The sequence below is a fragment of the Scyliorhinus canicula genome, chromosome 18 (genome assembly GCF_902713615.1).
Source record: "Scyliorhinus canicula chromosome 18, sScyCan1.1, whole genome shotgun sequence".
NCBI lineage: Eukaryota > Metazoa > Chordata > Chondrichthyes > Carcharhiniformes > Scyliorhinidae > Scyliorhinus > Scyliorhinus canicula.
Window position 1 is genome coordinate 122485202 of NC_052163.1, and position 16735 is coordinate 122501936.

The 16735-nt window shown below is 47.9% G+C and overlaps 1 protein-coding gene across 7 annotated transcripts in view; it reads left to right on the forward strand.

Annotated features, from left to right (window-relative positions):
• Positions 1–16735, forward strand: part of LOC119952904 (PWWP domain-containing DNA repair factor 3A-like) — a 78337-nt gene that overhangs the window by 12382 nt on the left and 49220 nt on the right. For 2 of the 7 annotated variants that reach the window (XM_038776525.1, XM_038776524.1), the window contains exon 3: positions 16490–16529. The exons of the other annotated variants lie outside the window; for them this stretch is intronic. The gene's annotated coding sequence lies outside the window, so the exon portion shown is untranslated. The remainder of the gene's footprint in view (positions 1–16489; positions 16530–16735) is intronic. 7 annotated transcript variants of the gene reach the window in all.

The window sequence follows — 16735 nt, forward strand, 5'->3', positions numbered from 1 at the left end:
TACTTCGGTCCCCTTCTGCACTACATTCCCACCCCCATCCGTCACTCCACCAATTTCCCTAGCCGTTTCTCGCCTACGGAGCTGATGCGCCAACACCCTGCTCGCCTTCTCCCCATAGTCATATACTGTGCCCTGCGCCCTCCTCCACTCTGTCTCTGCCTTTCTGGTGGTCAACAAGTCAAATTTGGCCTGCAAACTACGCCGTTCCCCCAGCAGCCCCCCCTCCGGTGCCTCCGCGTATCTCTTGTCCACATCCAGGAGCTCGCCCACCAGTCTCTCCCTCTTTTCCCTATGGGCCCGGATGGAGATCAGCTCCCCCCGGATCACTGCTTTCAGAGCCTCCCAGACCATCCCCACCCGGACCTCCCCCGTGTCATTGGTATCAAGATACCCCTCAATACTTCTCCGGACCCTCCTACACACCTCATCAGCCAGCATCCCCAGAGCGGGTGCTGGTCCCGCGCCTCCCCCATCTCCAGATCAACCCAGTGCGGAGCATGGTCTGAAATCGCTATGGCCGAATACTCGACACCCTGCACCCTCGGGATCAATCCCCTGCTCAGGACGAAAAAATCTATCCGGGAATAAACCCTATGGACGTGAGAGAAAAAGGAATACTCCCGCGCTCTTGGTCTCCCAAACCTCCAGGGATCCACCCCTCCCATCTGGTCCATGAATCCCCTCAGTACTTTGGCCGCCGCCGGTCTCCTACCCGTCCTTGAACTGGACCGGTCCAGTGGGGGATCCAGCACTGTGTTAAAGTCTCCCCCCATGATCAGGCCCCCTGCCTCCGGGTCCGGAATGCGGCCCAACAAGTGCCTCATGAAGCCAGCATCATCCCAATTCGGGGCATATACATTAACCAGCACCACCTTCTCTCCCTGCAGCCTACCCTTCACCATAATATATCTGCCCTCCTTGTCCGACACCACCTCCGCCGCCTCGAACGCCACCCTCTTCCCCACCAGAATCGGCACCCCCGGTTCTTCGCGTCCAATCCTGAGTGAAAATCCTGCCCCACCCACCCCTTCCTCAGACGAACCTGGTCCGCCACCTTCAAGTGGGTCTCCTGGAGCATAGCCACGTCCGCCTTCAACCCCTTCAGATGAGAAAATACCCTAGTTCTCTTAACCGGCCCATTCAGCCCCCTCATGTTCCAGGTAATCAGCCGGATCAGAGGGCAACCCGCCCCCCTCCCCCGCCGGCTAGCCATAGCTTATCGACTGCCCCTCCATGGTACTTCCGTGAGTCAGCTGACTTCTGCTGACCCTGGCAGCTCCTGCCAAAACCCATCCCCTCCCGGCATGGGGTCATCCCCCTCTTGCCACACCTTCTTGGCACCGCTTCAGCGCGGGAAAGAAAACCAGTAGAAGCCACGCCCTTACCGCCAGCTCCACCTGCCCCACGGCGCGGGAAACCAGAGGAGAGCCCGCGCTTTCGCACTTCCACACCCCACCCTTCTGACGCAGGTCCCCAAAATCCAGTTTCACCCCAACCCCCAGCCCCGTACAGAAGCGAACATATAAAATACAAACCCCCAACATTCCCCACATACCCCACATCCATACCCAACAGACAGACCCACCCGGAAACAGAGCAAAAAGAAAACCAGCATAAAAAACACACGTCAAAGTTGAAGAACAGCAACAGCGAAAACAGCAACGGCCATAGTGTGTCTCCAGACCCTAGTTCGAGTCCAGCTTCTCCGCCTGTACAAAGGCCCACGCCTCCGGGGACTCAAAGTAGTGGTGCCGGTCCTTGTATGTCACCCACAGGCGCGCAGGCTGCAGCATTCCAAATCTGACCTGCTTGGCATGCAGCACCGCCTTCGTCCGGTTGAACCCGGCCCGCCGCTTAGCCACCTCCGCACTCCAGTCCTGGTAGATTCTCACTACCGAATTCTCCCACTTGCTGCTCCTCTCTTTCTTGGCCCAGCGCAGCACACACTCCCGGTCGCTGAATCGATGGAACCGCGCCAGCACCGCCCTCGGGGGCTCATTTGCCTTAGGCCACCTGGCCAGCACTCTGTGAGCTCCCTCAAGATCCAGGGGCAAATGGAAGGACCCCGCCCCCATCAACGAGCTCAACATCGTGGTCACATACGCCGGGAGATCCGACCCCTCCAGCCCCTCCGCCAGGCCCAGGATCCTCAAATTCTTTCGCCTCGTGCAAACGTCCAGCTCCTCCAAGCGGTCTTGCCACTTTTTGTGAAGTGCCTCGTGCAACTCCACTTTCCCCACGAGGACCACGGCCTCCTCCTCCCTCTCAGCGGCATGCTGCTGCTGCAACTCCCGAATGGACGCCTCCTGGGCCGCCTGGGTCCCAAGCAGAATGTTGGTAGTCTCATTCAGGGAGTCCAGCAGCTCAGCCTTCAGCTCCGCAAAACAGCGCAGAAGAGAGGCCTGCTGTTTCTGCACCCACTTCCACCAGTCCTCGGGTGTTCCGCCGGCCGCCATTTTGTCCTCCTTCCCCCGCTTTTCTTGGGGAGCTGCTGCAGCTTTTTCCCTTGCCCCATTCCGGGTGAGCACCATAAATTATGGGGAATGCTCCTCTAGACACCTTCCCCCACCGGGATTCGTCGAAACAGCGCCGTTTGGGGCCCTCAAATCGACCCAAAAGTCCTTAAGTAGCGGGAGCTGCCGAACGTGCGGCTTAGCTCCGCATGGCCGCAACCGGAAGTCTATTGTTAATATTTCTATCATTAATTGATTTACCAAGTTTTCAATCAAGATCTTTCATTGTAATTCCAAAATTATTTCTTGAAAGGCTGCTCAAGGGATGAATCAGAAAAGTAAGGGTGGCACGGTAGCATAATGGTTAGCACTGTTGCTTCACTGCTCTAGTGTCCCAGGTTCGATTCTGTTCAGGTCTGTGCGGAGTCTGCATGTTCTCCCATCTGCGTGGGTTTCCTCCAGGTGTTCGGGTTTCCTCGCAAAGTACAAAGATGTGTAGGTTAGGTGGATTGGCCGTGCTAAATTGCCCTTCGTGTCCAAAAAGATTAGGTCGGGTTTGCACTCTCTCCAAAGCATCCATGTCCTTCTGGTAGTGTTGCGAATATTCCAAATGTGGCCTAACTAAAGTTTTATACAACTGTAACCTGCCCTGCCAACTCTTGTACTCAAAGCCCTGACCAATGAAGGATAGCATGCTATATGGCTTCTTGACCACCTTATCCTCCTGCATTGCCACTTTCATGGAACTGTTATAATTGACTTTCCCCAATTCAGCACCATTACTCGAGGACCACTCTTGTCAGCACCCTTACTCGAGGACCATTCTTGTCCTTATCCATGAGTATTCGAAAACGTACAGAATTATGATCACTATTTCCAAAATTTTCCCTGACTGAAACTTTAGTCATCTGGGTGGGCTAATTCCCCAATACCTGGTCCAGTAAGGCCCTGTCCTTATTAACGTAATGTTTTTAAAAACCTTCCTGGATACACCTATCATTGCGCTCCATCCGAATCCCTGACACTAAGGGAGCCGCAATCAATATGGGGTAAATTAATATCACCCTCCAGAACGACCCTGCCATTTTCACATCTTTCCAGAATCTGACTATATTTCTCTCCTGTGTATCCCCCTGGCTGTTGCGTGGCCTATAGTAGAACTCCAACATTGTGATTTCACCCTTCCTATTTGTGAGCCCATAATTCCCCACTGCAGGAGCCCTCCAAGTTGTCCTCCCTCATCACAGCTGTGATATGTTCCCTAACCAATAATGCAATTCCCCCACATTGTCTTCCAACCCCTCGGTCTCATCTAAAACATTGATATCCTGGAACATTAAGCTGCCAGTCCTGTCCCCCCTTTAACAATGTCTCCATTATAGAAACAATATCATTCCCCATATTAGTCCAGGCTCCAAGTTCATTCGTCTTGCCTGTTATGCTTGCATTGAAGCAAACGCACTCCAGACCTCCAAACCCACTGAGTTCAGTGACCTCCCCCTGCTTGCTCTCCCTCTTAGCTATATTTGTCTTAGTCTCAAGCTTTTTCCCAGTCTCTACACTTGCTGGCCTGCTGCTCCGGTTCCCAACCCCCTGCCATACCAGTTAAATGTTCCTGAACCACATTAGCAAACCTCACGGCCGGGATAGCATTTCATTGCCCATTTGCCATTCATGTCCTTGCCTCAATTTTGATATGGTGTTTTCCACCCAACCCTTCTAATCATTCCACGTCCACCTTACAGCTGCTTAGCAGCTTATCAAGTTTTCTATGATTGCTTTAGTTATGAGCCATTCTCATACAAAAAGCAGATTGTTCATTCAAGGCATGGCAAGCAGTTTGATATTACAGTAGTCCCCCGTTATAACGCGGGTGTTCGGGTCCAAGACAGCGTTGTAACCGAGCCGCGGATATCCAAGATGGCGGATATCGAAATGAATGAACGAGAGGAAACATCGCTGACTGTGCTGAACATTGCTGAATGGAAGGGCGTTTTAAATAAGAAACAGCAAAGTTCGTTCAAGTCTTAAATCAAGTTTTAAATTTATTAAAATATATACAATAATATACAGTATACATACAATAATATACTTAAAATTGTACTTACAAGCATATTTTTAAAAATCATTTTTAAAAAGTCTGAGAGTTTCCTCTGGCACATCCCCTTCCTCATCTTGACTTGTGCTTGTCTCTGGAGGTTCTTCAGGTGCAGGATGTATATCGGGTCGAAGTCTTGCTGCTCTGTGTATGCTATGAGCCACTTCAGGTGCGTGATGGCATCCGAGTGGCTCTTTGCCACTGTGGGCTGGGGTTCTTCTTCTTCTGCCTTCTCTTGGGTGACCTGGTCGATGATCTCCTCCTCTGTGAATGTTTCTGCGGGTGCCATGTCGTCCTCTGCTGCTGACCACCTGTCCACCCAATCCTGGAGTGTTAGGTTCTCATCCAGTTGGTCCTCTAGCCTCTCCTCAGCTGCCCTGATCTCTGCTTCAGTAAAGCCTACGAAATCCTCTTCATCCGGGTAATGTTGGGGTCGTGTGAGTGCTGCTCCTAGGGCCTTGTTCCAGCAGTTGGCGATGGTCTTCTCTGTCACAGCTCCCCAGGCCTTCCCTGCCAGATAACAGGCATCCTTGATGGTGATGGCTTTCAGGTAATCTGGGACAGTGAGAGGAGAGTCTATCATTTCCAGGATCAGTTCCTTTTTGTACACAGACTTGAAGGTCTGAATGATGCCAGCATCACATGGCTAGATCTTGCTGGTGGTGTTCTTTGGGAGATAGAGCACTTGGATCTGCCCATCCCTGGTCTTGAGAACATCCCCCTGAGGGTGGGCTGAGCAGTTGTCCAGTAGGAGTGTGGCCTTCTGCGGTAAGTTGCGGGCTCTAAGGTGGTCCCTGACACTGGGTACGAAGAACTTGAAGAACCACTCCTCAAATAAGGAAGCTGTCATCCAGGCTTTGCCAGAGTTCCGGTAGGTAATGGGTAGGTTCTCCATGTTGGTGTGGTGAAAGCATCTAGGAGACTTGAATTTGCCCACAATCAATGGCTTCAGCTTGTGTGTTCCCGTGGCATTGCTGGCAAACAGGATGGTGAGCCTGTTCTTGGCTTGCTTGTACCCCAGAGTCTTGTGGGCATCATCCTTGACAGCTAGGGTCTTGTCAGGCAGTATCTTCCAGTAAAGCCCTGACTCATCTGCATTGTAGAGTTGCTCTGGGGTCAGCTCCTCTTGCACCATGTAGTTCTTGAGGATGTCGGGAAAGGCTGCTGCGGCTCCTGAGTCGGCGGATCTCTGTTCACCACTGATGGTAACTGCACCTATCCCATGTCTTTTCTGGAACCGATGGAGCCAACCCTTGCTGGCTACGAAATTGCTGTCCTCTGGGTGGAGCTGGTGATGGAACTTCTCAGCCTGAGTCCTGATGATAGGTCCAGATAGGGGGGTGCCAGCAGACTGTTCCTGGACAAACCAGGTGAACACAGCCTTCTCTAAGTTACTGTCACTAGCGTTCCTTGCCTTTTTCCTGCTAAGCCCTTCACTCTGAGAAACTGTCCCAACATATGCTCTTAAATTGGGCTCATCTTTCACCCACCCACGGAGGGTTGACTCTGGTACACCAGTCTCTCTGGATAATTTTGCCTTCGTTTCCCCGTTTCGAAGCCGGTCTATCAAATGTATCTTTTGACTCACTGAGTAAGACTTGCGCTTAAACATTTTGAACGACAGCAACTGAACTCGAAGATACCTGCACTGGAAAAGGTATCCCTTTTATGGCTGTGTAACTGGGCTAATCGGTCGCGGCTACTCATCACGGCTAATCGTTCTACAGTACAGTGATCATCACTGCTAATCGGTCTAATCATCGCGGGTAATAATCGCTGCTAATCGGTCTAATCATCGCGGGTAATCATCGCTGCTAATCGGTCTAATCATAGCGGCTCAAAAAGGTGCTGTTTCAAAAAGAGTTTAAAATGAGTCAAGTAAGTTGGGGTCCATAAACCCCCCCGCCGTATATCGCGAACCGCGGTATTGCGGGGCGCGTTATAACGGGGGACTACTGTATTGTCTTGTAACAGTAAAAGCAGAGATTAGCATGGGCAGATGTTGCAACCAATCAAAGAATTTTTAAAATTATTGTAGAAAGAGATCTGTTTATAAACGGCGGTTCAAACCTTAGACATTGAAAATATACACCATATATATATATATATATACACCGTAAGCTCTCCACAGGTAAATGAGAATGTTTAAAATTCTAAAAGAACTAAGGTTAGAATTAATTGAAGAAAACAGTCTTTTCTATTTGACCCTTTCTCCATTCTGCCTCGTGTTCTCCTTTTCTATTGTAGGAGTTGACTAAAGTAGATTTAATTCTGAAGGAAAATACTGTGAACGCTGGAAATCTTCAATAAAAACAGAAAATGCTGGAAACATTCAGCAGGTCAGATAGCTCTGTAGAGTAAAACAGAATTAATGTTTCAGGCAATGACATTTCATCAGAACAGGGTGAAGAGATTTAATTCTATACATATCAGATGAGTGAGGCAAGTTTGTCCACTTGCCAAAGTGAAGATAAGCTCAAAATCAATTTAAATAGACATCTTTTTAGAGAACCCTTTGTATTTTGCCTTCCACCCCAGTCCCCAGTTTGCAGGTTGGATGAAAAGGGAAGGTTCCCCTGAAGAGTTCCTAGTATGTTTTTCCCCTTGTGTTAGCTACAATAGTTATTACCTTTGCACAGTGCATATATCAAGATTATCATGTGATACTTCCGGTGGTGGCGATGAGCGAGTGAGCCGCACATTCGGTGGCTCTCACTCCGGCGGGATTTGAGGACCTGGTTCCCCGGTTTTGCGGGACTGTGGAGCGCTGAAAGGACGGCCAAGGAGGTGCTGAGGAGTGGGCAGAGCTGTGAAAAGGGGCGAGGAAGGGACAAAGGCAAGGTGCAGGGGAAACAGACCCGGGAGCAAAGATGGCGGACCTCGGACCCGGCGATCCAGCAAGCGCTGGAAAACATGCTGCAGGTGATTAAAAGCAGTTTTGAGTCGTTGAAGCGGGATAACTTGGACCCACTTCAGAAGGCAGTGGATCAGTTGAACCAGAGACTAGATGCCCAGGATGAAAAAAAGAGGCGGTGGAGGAGCAGGCGGATGCGCAGATGATTGCTGCGCTAGAAGTCGATGGGTTGAAGGAGAGACAGAGAAGACTGCTGGACAGAGTAGAGGAGCTGGAAAATAGAGCTCGCAGACAAAATCTGAGGATCGTCGGCCTCCCGGAGGGGGCTGAGGGAGCTGATGCCACAGAGTTTGTGGCTGACCTGTTAATGCAGCTGATGGGGGCTGAAGCCTTTCCGCGACCGCCGGAGCTGGAGGGGGCACACACAGTGCAGGCGAGACAGATGCGTCTGGGGGGGTTCCCCCCCCCGGGGTCCGATGGTGATCAGGTTCCACAGGTTTGTGGAGAAGGAGGAAGGAGCGGGTGCTGCAGTGGGCAAAGAGAGCTAAGAGCAGCACGTGGAATAACAGTGTTCTTCGCATTTATCAGGACCTAAGCCAGGAGTTGGCCAGGCGGTGAGCAGCCTTTAAACAAGTTAAGGAGGTGTTATTCAAAGCACGTGAAGTTTGATCTGCTCTTTGGGTCACGCATCAGGGCCAACATCACTACTTCTCCGAGCCCGAAGAAGCGATAGACTTCACGAGGGATATGGGGCTGGTCTCGAAAAAAGGACCCACGGACGCAAGCAAGGGTCCGAAAGTTACCGTTTGAGGGGATGCTTACTGTGCTTGGACTGCTGGTCGACTGTTTACTGCTTCAAAGGTGCCATGTGGTGTATTTTTGGGCAGGTTTTGCGTGTTGGGGGGGGGGGGGGCATCGCCCCCCTCCCCTCGTATGGTCTTTTTCCTTTTTTTCTGTTTTTTTTTCTTCTGCTGTGGTGGGTACCTTTTGTTGGCCTCTCGGGGTACGCTGGAGCCTTTATTGTAACATAAGGATGGCCGGTCAGCAATGAGGATTAAAGATGTTGGTTGGGGGTTTTTGTTTCATTTATGTCTATGGTTTATGTTTGTTTCGGATGGGTGATGTACGGGTACTGTGTTATTGCGCTGTTATTTTATTAATGCTCAGAAAGGGACGTGGGTTATCACTTTTCTGTGTACACCGCTGGAACTGTGTTGTACCTGGAGCAGCCTTGCGGTGCTGTTTGATGTTTACATCTTGTTTGATCTTTCTCATCTTAGTGAGACTGCTCCAGTGGGTCGGAGTGGGGGATGGTGTGCTGATGAGTGGGGAGATGAGATCGGGGAAACAATGGTAGTGAGACAAGTGGGTGCCGGAGGGATGAGTCACCGGGCTAGCAGATTGGCTAGTCAAGGGAGTCAGGTGGGGGGGGGGGGGGGGGGGGAAGAGAATACAGCCAGTAGATGGCAGGGATGGGGTTATCGGGGGATGTTGCTGGGGGAGGGGGAGGGGGGGGGGGGGAAGAGTTAGTCTGCTGATGTGGGCGGGGATCTGAAGTAGGTAATGGAGAGGAGGTCGGGGTGGAGGTGGCCAAGAGGCGAGTCAAGAATGGCGCGGCGCATGGGCCGGGGGCGGCCCCAAGAAAGGTTATGGCTGACCTGCGTGGGCGGGGTGTGCCCCCCCAACCAGGCTGATCACCTGGACTGTCAGGGGACTAAATGGGCCAGTTAAAAGGGTGTGTGTGTTCGTGCATTTGCGGGCTCTAAAGGCGGACGTAATTATGTTGCAGGAGACATGTCTGAAAGTGTCTGACCAGACTAGGCTAAGGAAGGGCTGGATCAGCCAGGTCTTCCACTCGGACTTGGATTCTAAGTCCGGGCAGTAGTAATTATGATCAATAAGCGGGTTCAATTTGAGGCGGAGGGCATAGTCGCAGACTGCGGGGGCAGATTCCTTATGGTAAGGGGCAAGCTAGAGGGGAGAAGAGGATTGGTGTTGTCAAGTCTGATCAGCTACTACTGGGCGGCTAACATAGCCATGATAAGGAAGTGGATGATGGGTACAGGGTCTATTTGGGAGCGAGTGGAGGCGGCTTCGTGCGGGGGCACCAGTTTGGCAGCCCTGGTCACGGCTCCCCTACCGCTTTCGCAGGCCAGATACCCCACCAGCCCAGTAGTGGGGGCGGCCCTGCAGTTATGGGGCCAGTGGAGGAGGCATGTGGGGGAGGTGGGTGCGTCTGTTTGGGCTCCAATATGTGATAACCATCGATTCGCCCCCGGGAACATGGATGGAGGGTTCCGGACATGGCGGCGGGAGGGGGTGAGGAGGGTGGGTGATATGTTCCTGGAGGGGAGCTTTGCGAGTCTGAGGGGATTTGGAGGAGAAATTTGGGCTGGTATGGGGAAATGCCTTTAGCTACTTACAGATGCGGGACTTCGTACACAGACGGGTCCCATCCTTCCCACGTCTCCCGCCAATAGGGATCCAGGACAGAATAGTCTCTAGAGGAGAAGGAGGAGAGGGTAGACTCTCGGATATTTACAAGGTGCTCATGAAGGGGGAAGAGTCCCAGGTGGAGGAACTGAAACTCAAATGGGAGGAGGAGCTTGGCGGGGAGATGGAGGACAGGCTGTGGCCGGAAGCCCTGAGTAGAGTAAACTCAACCGCAACATGTGCCAGACTCGGTCTGATTCAGTTTAAGGTCGTTCACTGGGCCCACATGACGGTAGCTTGGATGAGCAAATTCTTTGAGGTAGAGGAGAAGTGCGCTAGATGCGCGGGGAGGACCAGCGAACCACGTTCACATGTTTTGGGCATGCCCTAAGCTTAGAGGGTACTGGGAGGGATTTGTGGGGGTCATGTCCCGGGTGCTGAAAACAAGGGTGGTGATGAGTTCAGGGGTGGCAATTTTCGGGGTTTCGGAAAACCAGGGAAAGAAAGAGGCTGATGTTCTGGCCTTTGCTTCCCTGATAGCCCGGCAGCGAATACTGCTGGCATGGAGGTACTCAAAACCCCCGAAGACCGAGCTGAGACCAAGACTCAGCTTTCTGGGTATGAAAAAAATTAAGTTCGCCTTGAGGGGATCTGTACTGGGGTTCGCCCGAAGGTGGCAACCATTCATCGACTTCTTTGCGGGAGAGTGAACGTCAGCCAGGGGGAATTAGAGTAGAGCAGGAGGGGTAAATAGGCAGGTAGTGTCGATGGGAGAGGAGCGGGTATATGCATTATGGTTTGATTGAACTATTGGTTTTCCGTTGATGTTTGCATATTTCTGTTATCTGTAACTGTTTACAATGCCAAAATATAACTCAATAAAATTGTTTGTTTAAAAAAAAGATTATCATGTGAGTAAATTCTTTGCTGGAAGGTGGCACGGTGGCACAGTGGTTAGCACTGCTGCATATGGCGCTGATGACCTGGGTTCTATCCCGGCCCTGGGTCACTGTCTATGTGGAGTTTGCACAGTCTCCCCGTGTGTGTGTGTGGGTCTTAGTCCCACAACCCAAAGATGTGCAGGTTCGGTGGATTGGCCACACTAAATTGTCCCTTAATTGGAAAAAAATAATTAATACTCTAAATTTAAAAAAAAATCTTTGCTGGTAACTGATCTGTTCAAAATGGATGCATGGACAATTATAAATACTGAGCCTTCAGAAAATATATGATCCAAGTATAGAGGAGAATTCTGCAAGATTGCATGCTTCCCAGAATGTTTTTTATGTTTCGTGGTTTATTAAATTTAATACTACAGATTTACAATGGCCAAGAATTTAGATTACTGTGTGTCGCTCTAGTAGTCCGTCTCCTTCTAATTAATTTCCTAAATGCTCTGGTATTGTTGGAACACATGGGGTAGAAATTGATATGCATTGTGCAGGTTTTTCAGAAATAAAATGGGAGCAAGCATATCCGTTTATCAGTGAAACACCCTCAGCAAAATCTGCTCAGGCGATGGTCTGGCAGGTAAATTTGCGTGCTCCTTAACTTTCTATCAGTCTACACCTCTAGCATTGACACTCAGCCTCTTAACCATGTAAATCTGGCACATAATGCCGGTTGAAGAGCCCAGTCCAGATTCTTAGTCACTCATGAACTGAAAGGGCAAAAGGGCTCTTGGTGCTGCCAAGGAAACGGAAGGTCATTTTATTTTTATGAAAATGTTCCTGTAGAACCAAAAGAAGCAGGAGTGCTCCATAGTGTGCTCCAATCCCCCTCCTGGTATTTACCCAGACCCACTCGCAGTCAAGCAAGTGTCCTGACACCAAACCCTTTGCTCTGGTGAGCTACCTCTGCAGCTGACTAAATCGATTCTGTGACCTCGTGGTTAATGCCCAAGGAAGCCATGCAATACCGAGTATGTGCTGAAAACGAGTTCAGATCAAACTTGACTCCCATCAACTTTTATCTCTTGACAGTTTTATTTTTTCCTTCTGAATATATTAACTTCTTCCTGGGCATCAGTTCGTACAGTGTGAAATCGGTGGGTCATAGTTGGTTTTTCAGCCTGACCCTGTTCATGGCCAATGTCCAAACTCTACTTCCAGGATAGCATACTGGTGTAGAAGAATTTACATTTAAACAGAACGTTTCGTGACCTCTGGATGTCCTAAAGCATTTCACATCCAATGGAGTACAGTTGTACGGCACTGCGAAGTGTAGATACCCGAATAATGTAGAAAGTGCTCCAGCCAATTTACACAGCAAGACATTAAATAACCTGATTTTGTGATGTTTTTCGAGGTCATATATTAGCTACATGAGCTCACTGCACTTTTGAATAATAATGCGATCTTTTAAGTCCACCTTAGTAGGCAGACGTTGTTACATCCAAAAGGCAGCACCTGCACCAATAGAACACTGCACTCGGTACTGCTCTGAAGTGTCAGCCTGTATTATGCTCAGACCTCTGGAGTAAGACTTGACGCACATTCTGACTGAGGCTGATGCTTTCACTGACACTCGGTGCTATGGTTCCAGTGCCAGTTTCAGCTGTGATGGAGTAGGTCTCAACCATATAGTTACCAGACTCCGACAGTCGATAGATAAATCCACTTTTGTGGTTTGTAAATTTCTACATATGACTACTTCAACCAAAATACGTACACAGAAGCAATGGGCAGAACATGGGTAAATGTTTACTTGTTTGCACCAGCAGCTGCCCATTCTTTCTGTTGCAGTTATTATGAGTAGCACCACAGGGGTGGATGCTAGTTCAAATTCATTCCTTTGCCACCTAATTTGTCTTGCATTTCTCAGCCGTAATTTATCTTGAAAATCTATATCAAAATATCACTGTAGTTTTGGGTATACTGTCAAACTTAATATTGTTACGGACCTGTGAAGAGGGGGTAAAAGTTGATTCTGCTAACTTACCATTCCAGGTCTGGCTGTAACAGGATCTTGTGGATTTTGTGCTGTGCCAGTATTGCAGGAGCCCCACTGTGTGCTTTCAGATTATATTGAATTAATCAGTTTTTCTGAGTTTAAATTGATGAACAAGCTGATTTAATGACCCCACTTGCCAAATTTAGAAAAGAACTAGGTAAATTGTAACCCTCATCCATATGTCACGCACATCCCCAGGGGTCCCACACACGTACACTAGTACTGATGGTAGAAAATGAGGATAGACTAATAGCTTTTATAGTTAATGAATGAAATAAACAATCAAATAAATATATGGCTGACTGTCCTTTGGCCAGACTCAATGTAATGATTCCACATTGCAACCGTTTTGTTCAATTGTTTTCATGGGTGTAGCTATACGGAGCAGATTTCCATGTTCTCTCCCCAAAAGATCTTGGTTTGCAGTAGATTTCTCTTGGGGTGCATAACAGAGAGAGACCTGTCATGTCCACCTTCCAGTATATCCTTCTGACCACTGCTCTAAAGGTTCTTGAGCCTTGATGGCTGTATATTCTGCAGGAATTTAATTGCCATGTCTGCTGTGGCTGTTGTGTTGTAGAACAGATTTTTTTGATGTCTCATTTCAAACTTTTCCATAGGATCCCTACAGTTCAGAAGGAGGTCATTCGACCTATTGAGTCTGCACCAACCCTCCGAAAGGGCACTGTACCTTGGCCCAGTCCCATCCTATTCCCCTAACTCCCTGCATTGATCCAGGCCAATTCATCTAACCTGCACATCTTTGGACTGTGGGAGGGCAGCATGGTGGCGCAGTGGGTTAGCCCTGCTGCCTCACGGTGCCGAGGTCCCAGGTTTGTTCCCGGCTCTGGGTCACTGTCCGTGTGCAGTTTGCGCATTCTCCCCGTGATTGCATGGGTTTTGCCCTGACAACCCAAAGATGTACAGGGTAGGTGGATTGGCTACGCTAAATTGCCCCTTAATTTGAAAAAAATGAATTGGGTACGCTAAAAAAAATTTTTTTTAAATCTTTGGACTGTGGGAGGAAACCGGAGCAAACTCCTCATAGAGATGGGGAGAACGTGCAAACTCCACACAGACATTCACTGGAATTGAACTCCGATCCCTGGCGCTGTGAGGCAACAGCTACCACTGTGCCACCCTAATTTGAAGACCAATAATGTAAAAGTCAACAAGAGATGGGGCCTTTCAAGCTCGGTTGTGTGTTTGGGGGGGGGGGGGGGGGGGGCTGTTGTTTTGGGAGTCTGTCTCTGTCCTTGTCATCCCAATGTGTATGGGAGTAGGGCTGAGGGGGGTGCTGGCTTGCAAATTGTGTTATTCAGCTTTTCCATTATCTTAATAGGATTGTGGTTTATTAAAATCCCAACCAGAAAAAAAGGCATGAGAAATTTCTTGTTTCCTTTTTAAAAAAACAGATCCTCATAACAATATCCTTTACATTAGGAAGTAGCTTTTAAGCAATACTCTGTTACATGTCAACATCCTCGCCCTATGAGTTTATGTATGGCAGTTACTTTCCTCTTACTGAGGCCTCTTGTCTGACTATACATTCTGTCACTTGCCCTCCTCAAACTGTTACCAAATCAAACCTTGCCTTCTCCCCTTTTAGCTTAAAGTACCTTTATTACTTTGGCCTCTTCTGCTTCTCACTCTTTTAGTATTCAGTGGTATATTTCAATGTCAGAGCTGGAAGTACATCCATCTTTATTAATGAGGTGCTGTTTGTAATTTCTTTGTTTGTGTCCTGCATGTATCTTTGGTCCTGGTAGCTGCAGTAATAGTTAGTTTAACTGTCACTATTTAGTTTCAGTTCTGCACAAAGTATGCCTTAGTGCCAAATGCAAAGTGATTCTTGTGCGCCTTGTTGCCATCTATATGGCTTGCCTGTTTTACATTTGGCATGTGATGATTTAATTTTGAGGCTTTTATATCCGAGGTTGAGTGCTTGATTTATTTGTCATTACCTAGGGTTGATCCTTGTTGGCTTAACTCAAGTACTGCATATGTTTGTGTTTTTAAGCTTAGTCATAACCTTATGCACAAGGCAAAAGTTTTTACTTGAGTTAATTTTGTATTATGAGGATTTGTGTGGGAATTAATTTTACAGTGATTCATTCTGTTTTGTAACCCATCCCCAGTTCTATTGCATGTACATGGGTTCACTCAAAATTAACTTATGAAATATAAGGGCAGCATGGTGGCGCAGTGGGTTACCACTGCAGCCTCATGGCGTCGAGGTCCCAGGTTTGATCCCAGCTCTGGGTCACTTCCGTGTGGAGTTTGCACATTCTCCCCGTGTTTGCGTGGGTTTTGCCCCCACAACCCAAAAATGTGCAATCTAGGTGAATTGGCCACGCTAAATTGCCCCTTAATTGGAAAAAATGAATTGGGTACTCTAAATTTAAAAAATAACTTACGAAATGCAATAAACAATCCCATGGGACTTCAAGGGCATAACTTTTTTTTAAATGACCCTGAACCATGAAGGGGTATCAGAGATGAGGCCTATTGACTACAGATTTGCAGAATTGGAGAACCAAATCTGAGGGGAGAGAACTTTTTTAAATCAGCCAGGAAGGGAAATTGGGAATTAGAGCTGGATGTGACATGCATGGGTGAACATACCTTGGATAATAAGCTCCCAATTAAGTTGTGGCTGCATTCCAGAAAACGCCAACTTTTAAGTGAAGCAACTTTATATGAATCATAAGTTCCCATAGGAATCTGTGTTAAAGCTGAAGTGAGGTTCCTTCAGACATACCTTGCCTAGAAAAAGCAATATACAATTTGAAAGATTGCATCGTATATGGTGCAGCACTGTGCATTCCTAGCTGGAATAAGTTGCAAAATAAAATATATCATTGAATATTACAGAAATACCAAATATATTGAAATTAGATAAACCTAAATCACCCAAACAGGCCCTAAGTAGCACAGCTTTTGTGTCTCGCCCAGAGCGCTTCTGAAACTGTGCCTGCTTACTTTCATTTCCCACGCGCACCCTCGCGCGCGCTCCCTTCCCCATTTACTACTCAGCGTGCAGACAAAGTAAAGTCAAAAATGCTGACGTAAATCGAAAGAAAAGGCTCGAAGTTGTAAATGGCTTTACACGGGGCAACCTATAGTAAGAACTTTCTGTATTTTAATTTGGAAAAATGGTTGCATGAGATTTTAAATTACACCTCCCTGGCCTTTCCTATATCTGCTGTTCATTTTAATGATGGGCTCAAAATTGATTTTTAATTAGGTCTTTCTTTTGGTCTTTGGTTGCGTTCTACCATTCACCCAGCAACATCTTGTCGGTATCCCGCAATGTCAATGGCGCTACTAGCCCACGGCTACACTCTTAAGTGTCAAACTGTTTAGTAGCAAAACAATGGTTTCTCTTGAGTTGAGCTCACAAAGTCTGATTATCCTATGCTCCATTTTGTAGTGGATTCCTTTATTTCCCCAAGACAGTGATGACTAAGTTGTGACCGATGGGTTGCATGTGGTCCAAGGCCTATGTGGCTGGAGTCTACTGTTATTTGGGTCTATCTTCTGAAAACCTAAAATAACTCGGTTTTTTTTTATAGAAGCCTTTTATTGTATTGTTTTAATTTCAGTTTCCAGCATTTGATGCTTTTCTTTTGTCCATTTTTTTTAAACGAACATTGCCTTAAACTTTCTTTTTGTATTTTTAACATTCTGGTGCTAAAGGATTACATTCTTGCTGTGGAAGTTAACAAATGCATGAAAGGTAAGATTCATATTGCAGAGTGTATAATTGCTGCTTTTACCATTTATGCAATTAGTTAACCTTGCACTTTTAGCAAACCTACTAATCCAAAGATTAATTTTCCTTCTAATGATCTTTGTAACTCTTTCTACATTACAAAATGGGCCAGAGTTAAACGGCTTTAGTTGTAAACAGTTAGAAAGCCACTGGGGAAACCTTTGACGCAA